Below are 25,531 nucleotides of genomic sequence, written 5' to 3'. Positions count from 1 at the left end.
ATTCAAAACACTACTACCCAGAAAATCCAGGACCAAAAACAATAAAGCTAACTAACCAACTCACTCCTTGAGAAAATAAAAAAAAAATAAAGGGTAAATCATGGTGAACAAGAGACCTTGAGAATGTGAGTGGAGATAAGTGAGAGAAACGGGGGTTGTGGGGCAGTTTCCTGAGCAGGATGTCTTGTGTCTGCAGGTGTCCAGAGTGAGATGCAGCTGGTGGAGTCTAGGGAGGCCTGGTGAAGCCTGGGGGGTCCCTGAGACTCTCCTGTGTGGACCCTGGATTCACCTTCAGTAGCTACTGGATGTACTGGGTCCACCAGGCTCCAGGGATGGGGCTGCAGTGGCTTGCAGAAATTAGCAGTACTGGAAGTAGCACAAACTATGCAGACGCTGTGAGGGGCCCATTCACCATCTCCAGAGACAATGCCAAGAACACGCTGTACCTGCAGGTGAACAGCCTGAGAGCCGAAGACACGGCCGTGTATTCCTGTGTGAGTGACACAGTGAGGTGACCTCAGTGTGAGCCCAGACACAAACCTCCCTGTAGAAGGGGATCAGGACCAGCAGGGGGTGCGCACTCCTCACCCCTTCTGTCTTAAAGGCCCGGGAACAGGTGCAGATGGAGGTTCTGGGCTGGTTTCCTGTCAGGGTCTGGGCTTCCTCTCCAAGGAGCTGTTTCCCCAGGGAGCCTCTCTGGACCAGAAATTTGTTCCTAACTATTCAGTTTCTGATTTGAAAACAAATTATTTAGCTACTTTACATGCACAGAAGGCACTGTTGCTTACACTTATTTACTATTTCCTCAAATTTGAAAAATATTCAAATATCTGCATGTACCTCAAAGACTAGAGGGATCTGGGGATCCCTGGGTGTCTCAGTGGTTTAGCGTTTGCCTTCAGCTGAGAGCATGATCCTGGAGTCCCGAGTTCGAGTCCCTCATCAAGCTCTGTGCATGGTGCCTGCTCCTCCCTCTGCCCGTGTCTCTACCTCTTCTCTCTCTGTGTCTCTCATGAATAAATGAATAAAACATTTTTAAAAAGAGGGACCTACAATCCATGCACGAAAGAAAATACCTGATGTAGTGATAAATGAGAAGTATGATCAGAGAGAAGTAGCAAAAATTATAATATGATTATAAAAGTGGACTGACGACTCACCCAGAAAATGAAGTGGAATCTATCCCCCTCCAGTTATCAGCTGATTCTGAAGGTCAATGTGCGTGCTTGTGCAGGGACCAGAAGCTTCCACTGGATCTATGAGGATCCTTAGGGTGAGGAGCTCGATAGAGGAGCCTTCCACTTCTAGGATATAAATCATTGACCCTTCAGGTGCTGATATCAGCCCACTGTATGTGATATCTGCCATCCCCATGTTGAAACCTATTGGCTATGTGATGGGAGGAGCCTTAGGGGAGCATTTAGGTCAGGAGGGTGCAGCCTCAGGATAGGACCAGGGCCTTTATACACCGGGACTGGGAAAGGTCACTTTCCCCCGGACCAATATGATTTGATGGGGAAAGGAGGGGTGGGGCATTGGCGCTCTCCAGACACCACATCTGCCAGCACCTCGACCTCAGGCTTCCCAGATTCCAGAACTGTGGGAATGAGTGTCTATTAATTCACGCAGACCAAGTACGATGTTCCAGCAGGGGGCACAGGTTAAGATATTAGTGACAGGGGAATCCAAGCCCTGATGATCTGGTCTTTTCTGCTGCATTTATTGTGGTAAGTCCCTGCTAAATTCCATCCATGGGGTCAAGGCTGGATTTCTCACATGTTCCCACTTGCAGGGAGGATGAACCTGTGGACACTCCTAGGATTCCATGAACAAGACCCAGTGGAACCACAGGGAGCAGGGGGCTGGTAGATTGTGGGATTTACTGTAGGGATGATGATTTATCAACCTTTCCAGAAGATGGAGATGTGCTGACCCTGTGGTACCTGAGTCTGAGCATCACCATCCAGATGCTGTTAGACTGATGTCTGTGAAGTCAGGACAGCAGTTCCCTTCCTGATTTCAGGATTCCTTCTTTGCCTGCATATTTTTGTGAGTTTGAAAATGAAATGCCTTGGAGAAGGTCGAATTTGTTCAATTTTATAACAGTATCTGTGCTTCCTGGAAGTTGATGTCTCTTCCAATTAGAGGCTTATCAGGAATTATTTTATTGAACAAACCTGCCACCATTTCTCGGTCTTCATTTTCTGGGCCTCCTATCAAAGGAATGTTATTCTTTCAAAAGTCACTGAGTTCCCTGTCTACATTTGGGGACAATTAATTTGATTCCTTATACTGTTCTGTCATGATTTTCCACAATATTATCTTCTATTTCCCGAATATGCTTTTCTTTCATCCATCCTCTTTTTTCATGCATCTGGGACAGCATTTCTGTAATATCAGTTTTAATTTTGGGTTGACAATGGCTTATTTCCTTTATCTCTACAATAAGTGATTCTTGAGTGTCTTCGATGTTTGCTCAAACCGAGTTGTATCTTTAAAAACATTGTTTTAGATCCAGCCTACTATGTAATATAAGCACCTTTAACCAGCCATATCCTCAAGTGCGTGGACTTCTATGCTGAACTCATAGACGAAATGAAGTCTAAACAATTTTCCTCTTTGCTGCTTATCCTAATTGTAGTAGCTTCAGGAAGTAGTTTCCTTCCAGGCCCCAGCCCCACAGCTAAATCTCCCCAACACAACACTCCACACGGCCTACATTCCAAAACGTGTCGATTTACTACTTGCAGACTAGCATTTATTGTTCTCTCATCCTCATGATTTCTTGTTAGCTCAGAATTATTTGATAAATATCCAGGTGTGTTCAGGAATGACACAAGCTCAGGGTCCCCGGCAGGTCTTACATCATAACTCCTTCTCCCTTTGTGTTTGTTAGCAAAGAATATCTGAAATAATACAAGGAGGCAATATGCATGACACCTACAATCCTCATTTTAGTAACCAAACGAGAATAAAAACTGTTAATTGACCTTCCTTCTTCATCTACCAACTACACACACTCTTTGATTTCAGCAACCCTTCAGCTTGTCATAGCCCATTACCTGAGAGGGCGACCAACACCTTCATCCTGAAAGGTCTCTGCTTGGTCTCCTCCTTACAAGCTATTGGTACCTACTTAGCACTCTAATCCCATCTTGAAAGGAAATTCCACTCATCTCAAAAGACAGCTGCATCAGGAACGTGGAGACAATTTTAGTCTACTGAGTTCCACTCTTAAGTGGTGCCTGAATATCTGCAGAACCATCTGTGGAGGAGGCTCCGCTTTTCTTTCCTCTTTCAAATAATTTCTTACTCTCTCCATGAGTTCATATGTGCAGGGCGTGAGACTGAATGCAGTGGAGCAGGACTGGGTTCCATGAGGATTTGGAAGCTCCTTAATGGGACATGCTGTGTCCTCAGGATTGCTCCAGAACCCAACACTTCTTCCATTTGGTGATGGAAAGGCACTGTGCGTGCCCCAATCTTGGGCTTAGGTGCTCAAATACCACTCACTTCAAGATGGAATGCTCAGTTTCCATGCTAACCTAGGGACACAGGCTTCCAGCTGTAGATTCTAAGATGCAGAAACAGCCTTACAGCTTTCTCTAAAGATGAACCATAATCAGCAGAGTTTGGCAGGGATTTTCCCCCAAAATTTGAAGACCATCAATCTGAAATGCCCATAGGGGACTTCTAGAGCATCTCATATTTTATGCAGCCCAAATAAGAATGGTGAAAAAGCATGTGGGGAACATCACCAACCCTACATCTTCCACGTCCCTGATGGTGGCACTATTCTCAGCAGTTCTTTAAGAAAGATGTAACAGATTAATGTTCTATTCACTGGAAAGAGGTAAATGATAAATGTAAATATAATGATCCTCACAATACACTACTACATCTCCACCTATTGACTAAATTACTGAATTGAATAAATTAAACTATGACAATACTAAATGTCAGCAAGCTTGTGTAGAAAGTAGAACTCAGTTTAATTATGATTTCTAATCTCATCTGGATAAAATATATATAATTAGATCCTAGTATAACAGACCTTGACAAGACCCATGATCTCTCCACTGCATCCCAGAGCCACAGAGTCAATGTCGGTGTAAAGCATTCTGATCTGTTTTAATGAGAACCAGGGAGGGTCATGTGTGTTGCTCAGTCTAAGAGTAGGAGATGATAACATGAGATGTCCAGCACAGACATTGAGACACAAATAAATGAGATGACTTCTGCCTTCCATGGCTATTCTTGTATTCATGGATTCAATGAGTTGGGGGATGCTTCCTAAGGTTGCAGAGGGAATTATATTTAAGTCCAGGGATCCAATGGTCATCTCACCTGGAAACCCTCTCACTTCTAGGGAAATCCAAGGCTTCTCCACAAATCACGTACAGCACAGGTATGTCAGTGAATACACATGCCTCTTTGTAGTTTTGGGGATAGATTCCTCCCTGAACTCTGCTTTATCCCTTTTAAATATTTTATTTATTTATTTATTTATTTATTTATTTATTTATTTATTTATGAGAGATATGGAGAGAGGCTGAGACACAGACTGAGGGAAAAGCAGGCTTTCTCTGGGGAGCCTGAGGTAGGACTCACCCCCAGGACTCCATAATCCTGACCTGGGCTGAAGGCTGAAGCTCAAACATGGAACCACTCATGTGCCACAGAACTCAGTTTTCTTAACGACCCCAAAAATGGGTGTTTTTAAAAATCCTCAGTATTATCTTGTTTGAAAGATGATGTGATATGTAAATTCATTTAGCCAACATATAGCATATCACTAAGTTCTCACCTCATCAGATGTCCTCCCTCATGCCCATCACCCAGTTACCACATATGATGTGACAAATACAGGGTGGTATACTATGGTATACTGTATGCTGGCAAGTTGAATTTAAATAAAGAAAAAATGGTTAAAATACTCCATCAGCCCTGCACATATCATGCAGACAACAACAGATTATTTCTCTTTGTTTTATACTGCATTTTACACTAATCGTTGGCCATTTTTGCCAGTCATCTTTAAAAATTCTCATCTCCTTAGACACTTTTCATTTAAAAGTGTAAAAAGAAAAATATTTTTAACTTCTTTAAGATGGTGTTATTTTTATTTAGCCTTTTGTGGTGATAATGTGTCTTTTACTGGACATGAATTAAATCATTTTAGGGTCAATCATTTTAGCTTCAGACTGTAGGCCTGCCTGCCTTATTCCATCCTTTAGATATTTGGAACACCTGTATTTGATGCAAAAAGTAAATGCCTGTTTTTAAAGTTAAAAAGTAAAAAACAAAGATGTTGGGATAACTACCTTTTGTGTTACCTGGAAACTCTAAATATCACTCTGCCACTTATCACACAATATCATAATCTTATATCACTATTTCCCCTGATCCAGCACTTCTATGCACTCAAGAGCTCTTTTAATGTAGAAAGTCCATTGAGTATAATACAATCATTATATGATTTGCAGGAAGTGACAGTTGCCACCTGAGGACCATGCACACCATCTCATTCTTGTCTCCAGTGACACAGCAGCTTCATGTGGGACAACAGATGAGCTCCAAAAGATTTGAATAGCAGGACTATTATTAGCACCACCCTCTATCACCGTTCAGTGGATGTTGCTGCCAGTTGTAGGGTGTGGGCTGCTGGCAGTGTTCCTGATGCACATGATCCATTCAGTGATGGAAAGTCCTGCAAATGGACATATAACAGGAGCTCTCTGCTCAAACTGCAGCGTTATGGGGATTGGCATGAGGAAACCAAATACTGATGGCGATCAGAAGTGCAATATGAAATTGAATTCCTCCACCATGGCAGTTTCTCTAACCGTCTACCTCCTTCTCTGTGTTAGAAAAACCAGTTATATTTCTCCTCCAAAAGGAACAGTTTTTTTGAGGAAGAGGTTATATACTGTGTATGGTCTGGCACCTCAGAGAGTGTCTATAGTGTGTGCTGCATGCACTGGGCTCTTCTGTGTTGGCATCTCTTTGCATCAGGTCATACCTACAGAGGCTCTTCCTGTCTGCAGTGGGCAGTGTGTGGTCCTTGACCAGGAAGGGATGAGTTTTAACTGGGTGTGGTCTGCTCTGCTTGATAAATGACACCTGGTACCACCTCCACTAGACCTGAGGCCTTGCAGAATTCTCTGGTCAGGATATGTAGGTGGACAGGGGTGCAGCCACTCCAGGAAACAGTATTGAGGTTACTCAGAAAGTTAAAAACAGAGCCTTAGCATGAACCAGCAAACAAAGACCTAAAAATTCACACAAAAAATACAGAAAATCTGGTTTACAAGGAACCTCAAACACCTATGTTTATAGATTCATTATTTTCAAAAGAAAAAATATGAAAACAGCGCAAGTGTACATTGTCAGATGAATAAAGAAGATAATAAAGCTCCTTTCTCTTCAAACGTCATCATGTAGGGACATGGTAAACAGTTTGTTAAGCTTGGGGAAACACAGAAGAGTCCTCGATTTCTGAATACACAATCATAGTGCCTGTAACCAAGTTCCCAAGGACAAGCTCCAGGATCAATATAACTGATATTTTCATGGCAATATATGTGAGTGTACAAGTTCAATGATCTCCATGCCATAGATGAGGACATGGCTCTACAGCACATCCTTTTTTGGTCACATTGTAAGGAATTAATCATTTTAATAATCATTCCACTCTTGTATCTTTATTTAGAATTCCCAGTCATATGGACGAAGAGAGGAGGTGTAAATGCCCCTGTCGTGGTGGAATCCACAGCATATCCATCAGCTCTGTGAGTCTCTGTCAAGGTTTCTATTTGTTTCCATTTTTGTGTGACCGAGAGACCTGGTATCCACACATCACTCAATTGGCACTTCTGGAAATTCCAGAAACCTACAAATCTCATGTCCAGTTCTTTCCTGGAAGTGGCTCAGGGAGGATCCATGTCCCATGGTGAGGAGCACAGCCAAGACACTGGGGCTCACTTCAAACTGCTGTGTGGTCTCAGACACTTACACAAGCTCTCTTCTGCAGTGAATAGTTATACACCTGTAAATGGTGGTAAATTGTTATGTTCATAACCTATCTTGAATGCAGATATGTGGAATAATGGAAGATAATTGATGATAAGTAATCAGGCAGCAAATGAGGTTGGAGAAAGCACAATTTACTGACACATATCCTGTCTGCAAAACTCTGCCATGATCCACACATGTGTTCTGAGCAACTAGTATCATAAGGATGCTAACTGATAAATTTGATATGTAGTCAGAGGACATGCAAATAGCGCCCTACCTCTACTAGTAAACCAGCCCAGCCTGAACCCTTAGCTGGGAGAGAAGGCCCAGCCCCAGGAACCTTAGGTGACCCCTTTCAAGGATTGGGACAGAACACAGAAAACTCACCATGCAGTCTGTGCTCAGGTGGGTTTTCCTTGTCACTATTTTAGATGGTGACATTGTATTAATTTGGCAGCTATAATAAAATTTTTTATACAGTTGTATGATTTGCCCTGGTACTATAATATTGAGTAATCTATAGCTCTTATTGAAATTTCACCAGTTTTCCAAATATTTTTTTCCTGTCCCAGAATCCAAACTAGGATCCCAAACTGCATTTAGTTGCTGTTTTATTTGTTTCTGCTAACCTATGGCAGCTATTTAAGTCTTTCTTTGTCCTTCATGACCTTGAGACATTTGATGAGTATTGGTCAGTTGCTCTGAAGAATGCCTCTCACTTTGGGTATATGTGATCCTTTTGGCATGATTAGATTAAGGTTTTGTATTTCTTGGCGATATCACAGCCAAAATGTGGAACTTCGGTGTCCATCAAAAGATGAATGGATAAGGAAGATATGGTATATGAATACAATGGAATATTACTCAGCCATTAAAATGACAAATATGGGGATCTCTGGGTGGCTCAGCAGTTTGGCGCCTATCTTTGGCCTAGGGCGTGATCCTGGAGTCCCAGGATTAGTCCAATGTCGGGCTCTTCACATGGAGCCTGCTTCTCTCTCCTCCTGTGTCTCTGCCTCTCTCTCTATCATAAATAAATAAATATTTTTTTAAGAAAATTTTTAAAAAGTGACAAATGCCCACCATTTGCTTCAACGTGGATGGAACTGGAGGGTATTATGCTGAGTGAAATAAGTCAATTGGGGAAGGACAAACATTATATGGTCTCATTCATTTGGGAGATATAAAAAATACTGAAAGGGAATAAAGGGGAAAGGAAAAAAAATGAGTGGGAAATATCAGAGATGGAGACAGAACATGAGAGACTCCTAGCTCCAGGAAACGAACAAGGCATGGTGGAAGGGGAGGAGGGCGGGGGTGGGGGTGAATGGGTGACGGGCATTGAAGGGGGCACTTGATGGGATGAGCACTGGGTGTTATTCTGTATGTTGGCAAATTGAACACTAATAAATATAAATTTATTATTTAAAAAACAGAATCAAAACTAACAAAAATATATATAAATAAAATAAAATAAAGTAAAATAAAATAAAATAAATAAAATAATTGGCTGAAGCAGAATATTTATGTAATCTCAGAGCATCTCTCCAAATATAGTTATTGGTTACAAAGGGAAGAATAGTAAATGTACAGTGGAAAGACCCAACACACATTACCTTGATCAAGAATATCCTGAGAGAAAAAAAAATCATGTATACCCTGATATGATACATTGTCAAGAACACAATGTCACTTCTGTGATATTGCCAAGACAGAGATTCTTACAGTTGCTTACTATTTTCCCTAAATGCCAGTTAATTGCAAATATCTCCATGTACATTAACTAAGCATTTCCCTGATCCGCACTTGCAATCATTGTGCATTACAGGACCACTCAGCTCAGGGAGAAATTTGGTAGAAGCAGCATAAACTCCATGTTGGACATGAGGCTGCAAATGCATCAAATATCTAAAGCAAACGAAGACCTACCCCTAATGGGGTCAATATCATGATCCACACACACAGGATCCATGTCAGTGACAGCCTGGGAAGGAAGCAGGATTCACACCAGGAGGTTCTGTGGATGTGGAGTCTGAGCATCAACACACACACACACACACACACACACACACGAGTATTAAAATGTTTTCAGCTTCATCATTGTTTCAATTAAGAGCAGGCAGATCTCTCAGCAATCAGATATGTTTGGATGGAGCCAGGGAAAGACACTGGCTCAGGGTGTGTGTTGAGGGAAAGTGGTGATGATGAGGTCTTGATCCAGGAGGGGATTATATGGAGTCAGTTTCCTACCAGTATCTGGGAGACAGAACTCAAGGGCGCTTGCTGGATTTCCCATTGGTGGGGCAGGAGTAGAAGAGGGAGGATTGGAGATCAAGGAGACAGCAGGTAATACTCAAAAATATGGTGTGATGACAAATTCCACTAAACAATTATGAAAACTGAGAGAACAAAAGTGGAGGAGGACCTTCCACCTGCAGGGAATAACTCATGAATCCTTCAGATGCTCATATCAGCACACTGTTGAGTCCTCTAACAGCCACATGTTGGAACCTAATGTCCATGTGATGGGAGGAGGAGATGGGGCCTCAGGGGACCACTTAGGTCAGGAGATGCAGCCTCATTATGGGATCAGGGCCCTTATACACCAGGACTGGGAATGCTTCCTGCCCTCTGGCCCCATGGGAGGCCATCTGTCTGGGTGTATGTCATACAATTGTTATTAATATTGCAGTAGAAATGGTTGAGTTTTGTGTTCCATGAAAATCACCTCACTGATGGGTGACAAAGAGAGAAAACACTTATCACCATGTGACATGGGCTTCAGGCAGGAGTTCAGGCAACCTCCCCAAGGACAAGAAATGCAGGAATATAATTGTAATGAGTTATATGTCTCCCTACAGTCGATGTGCTTGCATTTTGGATGGGACGGGCTGCTGGCAGTCTCTGTGATGCACACGACCCATTCAAGGATGGAAACTGCTGGATCTGGAGGCAGAACAGAAGTCTTGTCTCATTTGGCAGGGTCAAAGGGACTGACTTGAGAAAACCAAATTGAGCTGGTTCCAGGCAGCAAACTGGAATTGAATTCCTTAGTCTTGGATTTTTATCTAAGTCTTTATCTTCCTCTGTGTGTACAAATGCCAGTTATAGATCCCGCTACAACTATAACAGTTTTATGAAGAAGAGGTCACATAGGGTGCTGGGTCTGGGTCTTCAGAGAGTGTCTCTGGTGTGTGCTGCATGCACTGTGCTGTACTGTTTTGGTGCCTCTTTCCTTCAGGTCTGGCATCTATGCATGCTCTCCCTGCCTGCAGGGGACAGTGTGGGGTCCTTGGGAAGAATGTGATGAGTTTTAACTGGGTGTGCTCTGCTCAGCTCGTTAAATGAGCCATGAAACCACCTCCACTAGAACCGGGGCCCTGCAGAATTCTCTGATCAGGAGATGTGGGTGGGCAGGGGTGCAGCCGCTCAGAGAAACCGTATGGTGTTGCATCAAATAGGTAAATGTAGACCTCCCCTGTGATCCAGCAACTTCCCTACTGGGTATTTACACTAAGATTACAAAAGTGCTGATTCAAAGGGATACACGCACCTCGATGTTTACAGCAGCATTATCTACATTAGCCAAACTATGGAAACAATCCCAGTATCTGTCAACTGATGAATGGATAAAGAACATGTGAGATAGATAAATAGAGTTAGATACATAGGGATTTTACTAATCAATGCAGTGGAATTAAATCTAACAATTTAGAAGTATGAGGATGGAGGTAGTATGCATAATGCTAATTGACATGCCAGTGAGAAAAAGAAAATACTGTATACTTTCAGTCATAGTTTGAATTTAAGAAACAGAACAAATGAGCAAAGAGATTGATGCATAGATCAGGAAATAGTCCCTTCAATACAGAGATAAAACTGATAGTTACCAGGTGGGAGGAGAGTGGGGGATGGATGACCTGTCAGATGGGGCTTAGGGAGTGCACTTGTCCTGATGAACACTGGATGATGTATGGAAGTGTTCAATCAGCATGTTGGATCATGAAACGGATGTTACACTGGAAGTAACCTGTACTGCAAGTCATTTTTTTGAATGTTCATAGCAGCTTTATTTGTAACAGCTGAAACTCAGAATCAGCCCAGATATCCTTCAGCCAATGAATGGTTAAACCAACAGTTTACATCTACATCATGGGATACAACTCAGCTATGAAAAGAAACAAATTATTGATACACACAACAACTTGGATGAACCAAGAGGGAATTATGCTGAATGAAAAAAAATGCAATCCATAAGGTACATTGTGTATGATTCCAATTTTATAACATTTTTGACATGAAAACTTTATAAAGATTAGTGGTTTCCAACAGTTAGAGAAGTGACTGGTATTGTGGTGACTGACTATAAAAGGATTGCATGTGGGATACTTTCTATAGAACAGTTCTACGGCTTAGTTGTGGTGCTGATTACACAAATATCAAATATATACACATGTGTATAATTGAATAATACTTAATTACCACACATGTGTACACACACAGCTGTGTTTACTGCAATTCAAATAAAAATTTTAAAAAGAACTACTACTGGAAATTTTATTCATTGTCCTATGTTTCATGCATAATTCAGGCAGTTTTTTTCTATTAAGCAAAGCTGATAGTATTCAGGGATTTACTAATTACCACTTATGTGAAAATGAAATTTAATAATCTATAAAAAATGGAAATTCTGGACTTTATAATCTAACAATTGGTGTAGTGAAAAGTAGGATAAAATTAGATTATTGTGCAGCCAGGGTAGCTCAGCAGATTAGCAACCCCTTCAGCCCAGGGTGTGATCCTGGAGACCTGGGATCGAGTCCCACATCAGGTTCCCTGAATGGAGCCTGCTTCTCCCTCTGCCTGTGTCTCTGCCTCTGTGTTTGTGTGTGTGTGTGTGTGTGTGTGTGTGTGATGAATAAATAAATAAATTCTTTTTTAAAAAATGTTGATTATTAAGTCTTCTTTTAGCCCAGCTCCTCGCTGGGGCCCCTCCACTTTGGATGCTGTTTTATTTATTTTTTCCCATCTTCCTCCCTTGGTAGAAGCATGAGCTCTTCTCAGTGTAGCATTCCAGCTCTTCTCTCTTTAAATCTCAGGCCGAATTTTAGGTGTTCAGGAGGATTTGAAAGTGATCTAGGTAATTTGGTGTGAACAGGTGACTAAGAGACCCTACTCTTCTGCCATCTTGCCCCTCAGAATCTTGTATGACCTGGGAGTAGATGGCTTATTCTTAAATTTTTGCTCTGGAATATGCTTGTGCTTTTACTCCTGCCTAATTATCCTGATGTTATTTGCTTCCTACATGAGGGATGAAGAGGATATACCTTGAAAACATTAACATATTATCTGTATCTCTACTCAACTCAAGTATATCAATAACCATGGGAGCTCTTGCAAAGGCCAGATGATATGCGACCAGCGGTAGGACTCTGGTTGGTTCCTGAGCCTCTGAGCCTGGAAGGGCTGACCCACATATCAGGTGTTGTGGAATCAATGAGGTTCTGTTGTAGGTGCTTCAGGGTGACAATTTCCAGTACATATGCCTAACAGTACTGTGCTTTACACCTCAAGAATTTTAAGATTCACTCTGTGTACTATTTCTAAAATAAATATAAAGCGGTTTAACTGACAGAAAATCTACCGTATATTTATAAATGTCTTTTTAAAGGTTTCAGAATAATTTTATGATCATTCTACTTTCAGGAATAACGAGAATTTTGCCTCAAAGGACGTAGCCAAAGGAATCTAATTAAATAAGTCTCTCTTTTTGCATTTTATAATTTTATTAATAACAGATAAAGGACATTGGTTAACTAAACTATAGGGACTATCAGTGTGGTGTCCCATGGGCTAGACATCGATCCAAAGCTGCCCATCCTAGATCATCTGTGCCCACACCTCACGGGCAGCTGATCCAGGCATGGTCTCCCACAACCTGCCTGCTTGGGGTCATACTGAACTCCTGGACCAGACTGGTTCACACAGGCTGCTGCTGGATCTGCAGAAGTCACAGACAAGTGTCAGCTGGCATTCCCATTCACCTCCCTTTCCTCTGTAGGAAACAATACTGAGCTTGGGGATGCCTGTTTACCAGGAGTGTACCCTGGTCTTCACCCCCTGACACCACCCATGCATCCCAGCACTGGCTCCTAGGGAGAATTATCAGACCAATGGCAATCTCATTAGTGATTCACACTGAGAATGGTGGGGAACAAGTGTGGAAACCATATCAGGTCTTATCTTTAAGGGAAGAGGACATTCACTTTCACTATCAGAACACAGATCAGAGGTTTATACCAGGGACAAGATCCCAGGAATGAGTCCTTCCAGGATAAGCAGGGCCCCTGAACTTACTGAGAGAGGCTACATTTCCATCCAATAGAACCTATGGCAATGAAACACTTGGAGAGAAACAACTTAGAGGCTCGATGGCTCCACAAAAATATCAGGGACCTAATGATTGCTGGTAAGAGACACGCTGTGGACACCCCTGCGTCTAATCACATTCACACTGAGGATGGTCATGGGTTCTGGCAGACATCCCAGAGCTATGTTTTTAGGTATAGCTCCCTCCTCCACTGACAAGTGTCCTGCATCATCCCATCAGGCCTGCAGAGAACCAGGTGCACACCAGATTCAGGCGCAATGACAAATTTAGGGACCTTTTTTTGTTTATATGGCAAAGTCTCTCTCTGACTCATGGAGTTTTCCATCCATCCATGTACACGTATCTGAGTTCAGTTAGACACACAAAACCAGAAAGAGACCTGGAGTTTATAAAGGAAAGTGGCTTCACCTGGTTATGAGGTTTCCCTGCCCAATTCACAGATTGAAGCCACTCATGGATGTTGAGTCCTCAGTCCCCCGCATCTGGATACATGAGATGGACAGAAGGTGAATGTCACTCAATCCTCCAATGTCCAGATCGAAACTTGCCATCATGGTGATAATATCAAGATCTCTGAAATTATCAACCATGACAATCCGTTGGGCCACAAAGTTATCAACCAAAGATTCAACAATGACCTAGATAAATACAGCCCATACTCAGACATGCAAATGTTCACCTCATTCTCACATGGCATTCACAGTGACACACATTGGCATCACCCTAAATGGCAACCCATAACAGTAATGAACCAAGGCCAAATTTTACCTACATATAATTTATATCTCCCCAAATCTAATCATCTAACTCATGTATCATGATATTTGGGTTCCTTCTTCTGGTGTAAATCCTTTTCTAGGAGGTGATAGATCTATGAATCTAACACACACACACACAAACTGGAAACAGGGCTGCCCCGGTGGCCCAGTGGTTTAGCGTCGCCTTCAGGCGGGGTGATCCTGGAGTCCCCAGATCGAGTCCCATATGGGCTCCCTGCATGGAGCCTGCTTCTCCCTCTGCCTGTGTCTCTGTCTCTCTCTCTCTCTTTGTCTATCATGAATAAATAAATAAAATCTTATAAAAACACTGGAAAAAAACAAACAAAATGCAAAAGCAAACAAAAAATAAATTAAAAAAATAAAATAAAACACAGATCACCTCCTTATGAACACAATTCCCCACAAACATAAAAAAAACAGGTGCTGACATTCTTGTTCCAGAGGAGGTAAAATATAAGTTCAGAAGGCATCGCCAACACTAAGCAATGAACATCCATTTGGGCAACATTCCATTAGGATCAAGGCTTCAGAATGTTCTGAATCTCAGACTCCAACTACTGTGCTGTTTTGTTTTTTTTTAAATCTGGTTCAACCCTTCCTTTTCCTTGAAGTTGGTACATGTTTGAGGCAGAGCACTTTATCTGCCTGTTTCAGTATAATTTTTGAGTCCTGAAAGCGTCTTTCATTTTCTTCTCACTTTTATCGAAGAAAAACTGCTTCTGTCTCTTAAATGTGCTAAGGAATACTTGATACAAGATTCCTGGACACCTCTGAATACAGTAAGGGTAGCTGGATATTTGTAGGCCAGGAGCAGAGTGAGGAGGCAAAGATGGGAAATAAGTAAGGGGAGACATTCTCTGAACAGGAGGCTCCATGGTGCTCATGCTGCAAAGTTCTCTATGTTGATTGTGGATACAGGAGAAGGGAGGAAAACAGGTCCGTGAATGTCTGCTGGGATCCTGGGATCCAGCATGTGCACTTGGACCATCAGAGGACACTCACCCTCACCAGAGAACACAAGATCTAGGGATTTCTTAATCCAGGGAAGGAGGTCAGTTGAACAGTCGTCTCCTCTTAGGGTCTTAGCATCATGCTCTGAAAACTTCTTCCATGACATAAACACTGTGAAGAGATTCTAAAGGTGATAAGGTTCCTCTTACACTGCTGGTGGGAGTGACATTGGTGTAGACACTGTGAAAACAGTATAGATATTCCTACTACAGTTAAATATAGAACAACTGTATGAGCAAATACTTGTGGTATAGTGTATTTACCCCAAAAAAATAAAGCATTAATTCAAAGAGAAATTTGCATCCCTTTATTTATAGGAACTTTTTGTGCTATAGGCAAATGAGGTAAGCATTCCAACTGTCCATTACTGATGAAAGGATGCAGAAATGCGGATATACACAAAGAAGAATGAATCCTTGCAATTTGCAGCAGAGTGTGGAACTAGTGCGTGTAATGTTAACTAAGTCACAGCAAGACAAATACCGTATGACTCACTCATATGCAAAATTCAATTAAAAAACACAAATTAGCCAAGAGGTAAAATATATTGAGACAAACCAGTTTCATCAAGATGGAAACATATTGTTGGTTATTAAAGGGGGGGTGGGAGGTCCCGAGTGACATAGCAGATCAGGATAAGGGAGAACACTGGTCCTAAGGAGCCATGGGGGATGGATAGAAGTGTCATCACTATATTGTACACTCAATATCACATGGCGTGTTATCTACACGGGGGAACATGGTAGATGGATTGGGATTGCATTGATGTGTAGACTGCTCTGGGTAGCAAAGGCATCTTAAAAATATTTATTCTTCCATTTTATGGGCATGGAATTTTTTCCCTTTCTTTGCGTCTTCTTCAGTTACTTTGCTGAGCATTCTACACTATTTATTGATAAGCCTGTGTGTTTTCCATTGCGCATTCACCTTTGATTCTGGAGGATTAGTTGATCATAGAGTTGATTGTCCATTTCTGGCTTCTCTATTCTGTTCCATTCATCTATGTGTTGTTTTGTGCAGGTACCAGGTTGTATTGATGATAACGACTAAGTAATACAGCTTGACCACCAACATTGTGATGCCCCCTCCTGTGGTTCTTCGAATTTTTCAAAACTTTTCTACTTATACAGTGTTTCAAGAAGTAAACTGAGGAAAACACAACGAGATAGAAAACTATTGCATGCTTATGTATTAGAAGAATAACTATTGTTGGGACACCTGGGTTGCTCAGTGATTGAGTGTCTTCCTTTGGCTCTCATCAAACTCAAGGTCCTTGGATGGATTCCACAATGGGCTCCCTGTAGGGATCCCACTTCTCCCTCTGACTATGTCTCTGCATCACTCTAGGTGTCTCTCATGAATAAGAAAGTTATGAAATAATTTTAAAAACAAGAATGTTTTAAAAATATATGCTACCCAGAACATTCTATGCAGTCAGTGCAATCCTTATCAAAACATCACAGACTTTCTTTACAGAGTTGAGACAGACAATACTAACTTCTGTAGGCACAGGCAAAGATACTAGTGACACATGAATCCAACGCTGATACTCTGGCATTTTCAGACTGCATTTGTTGTATAAAGAACCGTTTAGGCTCCCTCAGCCAGTTAAATAAATATTTGGTGGGATTCACACTTTCTCCGTTTCAAGAGAGGAAAACCTGCCTCCAAATCATGGTAACAGGGCTCAGAAGGCTCTGCAAACAACCCTTGTCATCCGCTCACTCATTCACTAACCCAAACCCAAATCCTGGCCTTAAATATCTACAAACGGAACATCATATTTTCTAAGAACAGAAGTGCTGCCTGCTGTAGTCATGGTCCAGGTGTCGTATTTTACATAGCTCATGCACGTGGAAAATGAAATGCATCTCCCCTTAGTTGTCTTATGTCTACTTAGCTATTAGATGAGGCAATGAAATCAGAAGAAAAGCAGAGCAATTTTTTCCGCTCCAACAAGATGAAGATCTACCCAGGGAAAGTAGGCAATAAAAAATTAATCAGTAGAGAGGAAGAAATATTATTCATTTCCATATGACATGATCTGCTACAGGGGCAATGCCTACAAACTCTACAAATTCTAAGAATTGGTTAAGGATTTCAGGGAAAATTCAGGATATAAAATAAATACAGCTATGATTCCACACACTAACAAAAACTATCTATATAAAATTAACAAAAATATCACTTTAACTTGCATCAAAAATAAAAATTTAGAAATAAAATAAAAAAATTATTTAGAAATATTTTCTAAATTTTATTTAGAAATAAATTTGAATAAAGGATAAAATACTATACTAAAAATGGCCTATTTTGATGAAAGACTTTTTAGAAAGCAAACAGAAATGAAAAGATTACACCACTCACAGATGAGAACTTGATATTTCCTGAGTGACATCATCACAAAATGATCTGCAAAGGTAATGCAATCCTTGCTATAAACTCGTTAGAATCGAATTGTAGTCAAGAGCTGAAGATATAGTTAGAGGACATACAAATATGGACCTCCCTCCACTAATTAAAGCACCCCAGCCCCGACCTCGAGCTGGGAGAGTAGACCAAGCCCCAGTATCCTCAGGTGACCATATTCAGTGATCAGGACGGAACACAGACAACTCACCATGGAGTCCGTGCTTGCCTGGGTTTTCCTAATCGCTATTTTAAAAGGTAATTCATGAAGTATAAGAGACCTTTAGTATGTGAATGGAGGTGAATGAGAGAAACAGAAGATGTGGGATAATTTTCTGACCGGGATGCCTTGTGTCTGCAGGTGTCCAGGGTGAAGTGCAGCTGGTGGAGTATGGGGGAGAGCTGGTGAAGCCTGGGGTTCCCTGAGACTGTCCTGTGTGGCCTCCGGATTCACCTTCAGTATCTACTACATGCACTGGGTCCACCAGGCTCCAGGGAAGGGGCTGCAGTGGTTCGCATGAATTAGGAGTGATGGAAGTAGCACATACTACACTGATGCTGTGAAGGGCCGATTCACCATCTCCAGAGACAATTCCAAGAACACTCTGTATCTGCAGATGACCAGCCTGAGAGCCGAGGACACGGCCCTATATTACTGTGCGATGGACACAGTGACAGGACCTCAGTGTGAGCCCAGACACAAACCTCCCTGTAGAAGGGGATCGGGACCACCAGGGGGTGCACACTACTCAACACTTCTGAATTGAAGGCCCAGGAGCAGGTGCAGATTGAGTTTATCAGCAGATTTCCTGTCAGGGTCTGGGCTTCCTCTCCAAGGAGTAGTTTTCCCTAAGGAGTCTCTCTGGACATAGGATTTTGTGTTAAGCTTTTCATTCTCTGTCTTAGAAACTTGGGAAATCAACTCTAGCATCTGTATACTTTTGTTTTTTTTTTTGATTTTTATTTATTCATGATAGGCACACAGTGAAAGAGAGAGGCAGAGACACAGGCAGAGGGAGAAGCAGGCTCCATGCACCGGGAGCCAGACGTGGGATTCGATCCCGGATCTCCAGGATCGCGCCCTGGGCCAAAGGCAGGCGCCAAACCGTTGCGCCACCCAGGGATCCCACATCTGCATACTTTTGTAAACAACTCTACTACTTTCACTTCTTGAACTTAAATTTCCCTGACCTGGACTATAGATCAATTACAAATACCTCCATACTCATCAACTGAATATTTTCCTGAATCACAACAGCACTCCCTGTGCACCAGGGAGGAAGACACAAAGAGATGGAAAAATATTCCATGCTCATGGATTGGAAGATTTAGTATTGTGAAAATGTCAATGTTACGCAGGGCAGTTTACACAGTCAATGCAATCCCTATCAAATACCATGGACTTTTTTGAGACAGGTGGTACAAATCATCTTAAGATTTGTGTGGAATCAGAAAAGACTCCAAAAACCCAGGGGAATACTGAAAAAGAAAACCAGAGCCAGGGCATCACAATGTCGGATTTCACGTGGCACTACAAATCTGTGATCCTGAATACAGTGCGTTACTGGCACAAAAACAGACACATAGATCAATGGAACAGAATAGAAGACCCAGAAATGGGCCTTCAACTCCATGGTCAACTCTTATCTGACAAAGCAGGTAAGACTCTCCAGTGGAAAAATGACAGTGTCTTCAATAAATGGTACTGGGAAAATTGGACAGCCACGTGCAGAAGAATGAAACTAGACCATTCTCTTACACCGTACACAAAGATAAAATCAAAATGTGAGACAAGATTCCATCAAAATCGTAGAGGAGAACACATGAAATACCCTTTTTGAACTTGGCCACAGCAACTTCTTGCAAGATACATCCATGAGGGCAAAGGAAACAAAAGCAAAAATGAATTATTGGAACTTCTTCAAGATAAATAACTTCTGCACAGCAAAAGAAACAGTCAACAGAAGGCAAGATGATATTATCAAATAACATATAAGGCAAAGGGCTTGTATCCAACATGTGTAAGTAATTTATCAAACCCAACACCCAAGAAACAAGGAATCCTGTTAAGAAATGGGGAGAAAACATGAACAGGAATTTCTCCAAATAAGACCTACATATGGCCTACAAGTCCATGAAAAAATTCTCCACATCACTTTCTGTCAGAGAAAAGCACATCCAAACACAATCAGTTGCTACTTTACACAAGAGAATGGCAAAAAATAATAAAAAATAAAACAACAATGTTTGAGAGGATGTAGAGGAAGAGAAACCCTCTTTCACTGTTGGTGGGAATATGAACTGGTACAGCCACTCTGGAAAACAGTGTGGAGGTTCCTAAAGGGTTAAAAATAGATCTGTCCTACGACCCAGGAATTGCACTGCTGGGGATTTACCCCAAAGATACTGATGCAGTGAAATGGCAGGATACCTGCACCCCAATGTTTATAGCAGCAGTGTGCACAATAGCCAAATTCTGGGAGAAGCCATGATGTCCTTTGAGAGACAAATTGATAAAAATGATATGGTTTATATATACAAAGGGATATTTCTAAGTCATTAGAAAGGATCAATAGCTACCATTTGTATCAACGTGTTTGGAACTACACAGTATTAAGTCAATGAAATAAGTCAGTCCCAGAAGGACAATCCTCATACTTTCTCTCATACAACAAAAGGGAACATAAGGGAAGGAGGTAAAATGAGAGGGGATAAATCAGAGAGGAAGACAAAACATGAGAGTCTCCTATCCCTGGGAGTCAGACAAAGGGCTGGGGAAGAGAGGTGGGTGGTGGGACTTGGTACCTGGGTGATGGGCACTACGGAGGGCACGTGATGAGATGAGCACTTGGTGTTACTCTATGTTGGGAAATTGAGCTTAAATAAATATTGAATAAATACATGAAAAACAAACTATTAAAGAGAGAGAACATTATGAGCAATAACATGCCAACAAATTCAACAATCAGAGAAAAAAATGAATGCCTTCAGGTAAATGTAGAAACAACCCAGTTGGAAACAGGAATGAATAGAAAATATGTAAAGGCTCCAAACCAAGGAATGAAAATCAAACATATTTAAAACTCTTCTGACAATCAAAAGTCCTGGGATAGATGGCTACCCCTGGGAATGAAGAAGTATTGAAATAGAATTAATACCTACCCTGAAAATTTTTCAAAAAATAGAAATTAAAGGAAACTTCCAAGCTCATTTTCAGAGGGTAGCAGTGCCTTGACCTCAAAAGCAGACAAAGATCCAACCTAAAAGGAGAATTACAGACTAATATCCTTGATGGATATGGATGCAAAATGTCGCCAAGATCCTAACCAACATGATCCACCAATACGTTAATAGGATAATTCGCCATGACAAAATGGGCCTAATTTCTTGTCTGTAGGGGTGGATCAGCATCTGCAAATCCAACAATGGGATTTGGATCATTAATAAAACAAAGGATAAGGACCATTTTATAATCTCAACTCATGCCCAGAAAGCTTTTGGCAAGAGCGCTTGTATATTCATGTTAAACATTTCTTGCTGTGTAGCACAGGGGAACATATTCAACAAAGAAGCCATCTACAGAAGACACTTGGAGAATGTCTTCCTCAACAGGGAAAAGTTGAGAGCTTTTCCCCTAAGATCAGGAACAGGACAGGGATACCCTCCGTCACCACTGTTCTTCACCATTGTGGTAGAAGGCCTAGCCTTGTCAATCAGACAGCAAACAGAAGGAAATTTCCTCCAACTCAGCAAAGAAAAAAATCAAACTTTCACTCTTCACAGGTAAGTTATTTTAAGTTCAAATCCCAAAGATTCCTTAGAAAAAAAATTCTAGTACTGACACCAGAGTTCAGCAAGATTGGAGCATGTAAAATGAATAGAAGGAAGTCAATGGTTTTCTATATAGTGCAAATGAAATATAAAAAAGAAAAACAAGGACTGGATGCAATTTATAATTGCACCAGAAATCATCAGATAATGAGGGAAAATCCTAACCAAAGAGGGATAGATGTATAGTCTAAACATTACAGAACACTTATGAAAGACAGTATGGAAGACACAAGTAGATAGAAAATATTTATTCTCATAGATTAGAAGAATAAATATTGAAAAAATAACTATGCTACCAAGAGCAAGTTATCCCTTCAAAGCCAGGTTGATGAAATATCACCAGCATTTGTTGCAGAGCTTGAGGAAACGATCTAAAAACCTTTAGAAATCCACGAAGACCTCCACTAACAAAAGCAATCCTGAAAAAGTAAAGCAAAGCTGGAGACATCGTGATTCTGGTTGCAAGGTAAATTATGACGTTGTGATCACTAGAATAGTATGGCCCTGGAAAAAATACAGACTTATAGATAAATAGAAAACTCTAAGAACCCATAAATGGACCCAGAATAATATGGGCAAAAAATCTTGACAAAGCAGGAAAGAATATCCAATGGAATAAAAGAAAATCTCTTCAATAAATGCCATTGGCAATATTGGAGAGCCACATGCAGAAGAATGAAAGTGGACACGTTTTACATCATTCACAAAAATGGACTCAAAGTTGATGAAAGACCTAAATGTGAGTCAGGAAACCATCAGAATCCTCAGGAGAACACAGGCAGCACCTTTTCTACCTCAGCTGCAACCACTTCTAGACGTTTCTCCAGAGGCAAGGGAAAACAAAGGAAAATGAACTATGGCGACTTCATCAAGGAAAGAGCATTTTCACAGGAAAGGAATCATTCAAAGTAACTAAAAGGCCACCTAGAGAATGCGAGAAGACATTTGGAAATGTTTTATCAGATTAAAGGCTTGAATCCAAATCTAAAATGAACTTATCAATCTCAACACACACCAAAGATATATATCTCCAATCAGAATTGGGCAGAAGTTGTGAACGACTTCCTGTCCTTCGTGAGGTCCCGCACCACACCATATATTAGGGAGCTGATCCACATGCAAAAAGAAATTGATTTGCTCTCCTAGATCTGCTATATATCAGACAAAATATTAGAGTAAAGAATCTGACAAATAACAGGGAAAATATTTATGCACCTAAATCTAAGATTCCCCTTGAAATTAGGCAATAATAAAATAAAAGATATTAAAATCAGTCAACAGGAAGTTAAATAATTTGTTTGCATATACATAGTCAAAGAGGAAAATTATTTCAAACACCAATTACAAGTAACTAATGAGCTCAAAGAAAATTCAGGATATAAAATCAACATAGACAATAAAGTTAAATCCTGCACACTAACAACAAATTTCCTATATCAAATTTACAAAACAATCACCTTTATACTGGTACCAAAAATAAATATTTATGATTAAACTTCATTAAGCAGAGAAAATACTGTTTAAAAATGAGCTTTTCTAATGAAAGACATTTAAAAAGGAACAGAAATGCAAAGATAAATACGTTGATGTATTAGAACATCATAAATCCACAGTGAAACCAAAAAAACTGATTTGGGGTTGTGAAGCAATCTTTGTATATAAATTATTAAGAATTGAATCTAAGTTGGTAGGTGAGTATATAGTCCGGGACATGCAAATAGGGCCCTCCCTCCACTGATTAAACAAGCTCAGCCCCGACTCTGCAGCTGGGAGAGGAGCTCCAGCCCCAGGATCTCCAGGTGACCCCATTCAGTGCTCAGGGCACAACACAGACAAACCACCATGGAGTCTGCTCTGCTGGGTTTTCCTTGTCGCTATTTTAAAAGGTAATTCATGGAGAACCAGATACCCTGAGTTGGTGTGTGGAGGTGAATGAGAGAAGCAGGATGTGGGACAGTTTCCTGACCAGGATGTCTTGTGTCTGCAGGTGTCCAGGGTGAGGTGCAGCTGGAGGAGTCTGGGGGAGACCTGGTGAAGCCTGGGGTTCCCTAAGACTGTCCTGTGTGGCCTCCGGATTCACTTTCAGTAGTTATGCCATGCACTGGGTCCGCCAGGCTCCAGGGAAGGGGCTGCAGTGGGTCGCAGTTATTAGCAGGGATGGAAGTAGCACATACTACGCAGACGCTGTGAAGGGCCGATTCACCATCTCCAGAGACAACGCCAAGAACATGCTGTATCTACAGATGAACAGCCTGAGAGCTGAGGACACGGCCATGTATTACTGTGCGAAGGACACAGTGAGTCGACCTCAGTGTGAGCCCAGACACAAACCTCCCTGTAGAAGGGGATCAGGACCACCAGGGGGTGCACACTCCTCACCACTTCTGTCTTGAAGGCCCAGGAGCAGGTGCAGATGGAGGTTCTGGGCAGGTTTCCTGTCAGGGTCTGGGCTTCCTCTCAATGGAGCAGTTTTACCCAAGGAGTCTCTATGAACACTTGGTTATGTGTTTACCTCTTCAGTCTCTTTCTTAGAGACTTAGAAATTCAACTATAGCACTTGCACTTACTTGTACTTAACTTTTCCTGACCTGAAATATTAATCAATTACAAATAACTCCATTCACATCATCTGAACATTTTCATGAGTCCTAGTGGCACTTCCTGTGGATCACAGGAGCCCAAACTAACATGCTGTCTGCACATGATGGGATAGCGGAATCCTCAATCAACCTCAATCCTCAATCAGTGGAAAGAGACATTCTATAAAAATGGTAATAACGTCTGCGGAGTGAGAAAGATTCCCAGCATGAAATGGTAAGGAGGTGGACTCAGAGGTCATTCACACACACACACACACACACACACACAATCACGAGAGTATAAGCTTTTATCACCTTCAACTTCATGTCTGATGAGATCTAATCTGGCCTCTCATCACATAATGCCAGGAAGGTGCCAGGAAAGACACTGACCCTAGCTCTGGGAGTGCTGTGAGTCAGTGGTGGGAACAGGATCCTTCTCCATGCATTTTGGGAGGAACTGGGGGCCTTAGGGGAGCACTTAGGTCAGGAGGTGCAGCCTCATGATTGCATCAGAGCCTTTATACACAAGGGCTGAGAATGCTCCCTGCACCCTGAACCCATGTGAGGTGATGGGGAAAAGACGGGCAAGGTGTGGGTGCTCTCCAGACAGCATATCTACCTGCACCTGGACCTCAGTCTTCCCAGACTCCAGAATTGTGAGAATGAGTGTCTGTTTTTTAGTCCACCCAGTCCATGATGGATGTTCCAGCAGGGGGCACAGGCTAGTCTCAATTATTTTTCTCTGATTAAATTGAATTTACCACATTTACTATGAACTCAATGCTCATCACATCATATACTCCCCTTAACTTCCATCTCTCAGTTATCCCATACTCCACCCTCTCCTTTCTAGTGACCCTGTTTATTTTTTCCCAGTTAAGTGTCTCTCAAAATTTGTTTTCCTCTGTAGTGTTATCCCACTAAGTTTTACTCCCTCACTTATGGTCTCTTTCAATATTTCTTATATTTCACATATGAGTGAGGCCATATCATTGCATTTTGGTGATTGATTTATTTCTGTCAATATAGTGCCTCCAGTTACATCCATGGTTAAGGAAATATTATTTTATGACATCCATCACTTCTGACGGTTGTGCAATATTCCACTGTATATATAGACCACATCTTCTTTATGCATTCATCTGCCAATGAACACCGAGGCGCCTTCTACATCTTCTTCATCACTCTTCTGTAGAAGGGCATCATGACTCCTCCCAGAGTTTTGCTATTGTGGCCTTTGCTGCTGTGAACTTTGGGCTACAATTGTCCCTTCACTTCATTAAAATGAACATCCTGAGAGGCAGACTGATTCTCACCAGGAAATGATATGAATATGGAACCCGAAGGACACACACACATAAACACTTTCTCACACGCACACCACACACACACACACAAGTGTATAAAACCTTTATCAGCTTCCACCTGAGGGTATTATTTATTTCCCTTAACCTTTTCTCATGATCTTTTAATAGTTTTTCTCTTTTTTCCTCAGCTTCCTTCCTTAAAAT

The 25,531-nt window shown here is 41.4% G+C and overlaps 1 pseudogene; it reads left to right on the top strand.

Annotated features, from left to right (window-relative positions):
• Positions 1-332: 332 nt before the first annotated feature.
• On the top strand, positions 333-25,528 carry LOC112670956 (uncharacterized; annotated as a pseudogene).
• The last annotated feature ends 3 nt before the right edge of the window (positions 25,529-25,531 follow it).

This window comes from Canis lupus, chromosome 8 (genome assembly GCF_003254725.2).
Source record: "Canis lupus dingo isolate Sandy chromosome 8, ASM325472v2, whole genome shotgun sequence".
Lineage (NCBI taxonomy): Eukaryota > Metazoa > Chordata > Mammalia > Carnivora > Canidae > Canis > Canis lupus.
Note: the sequence above shows the minus strand (reverse complement) of the source record. Positions and strands in the feature narration are given on the sequence as shown.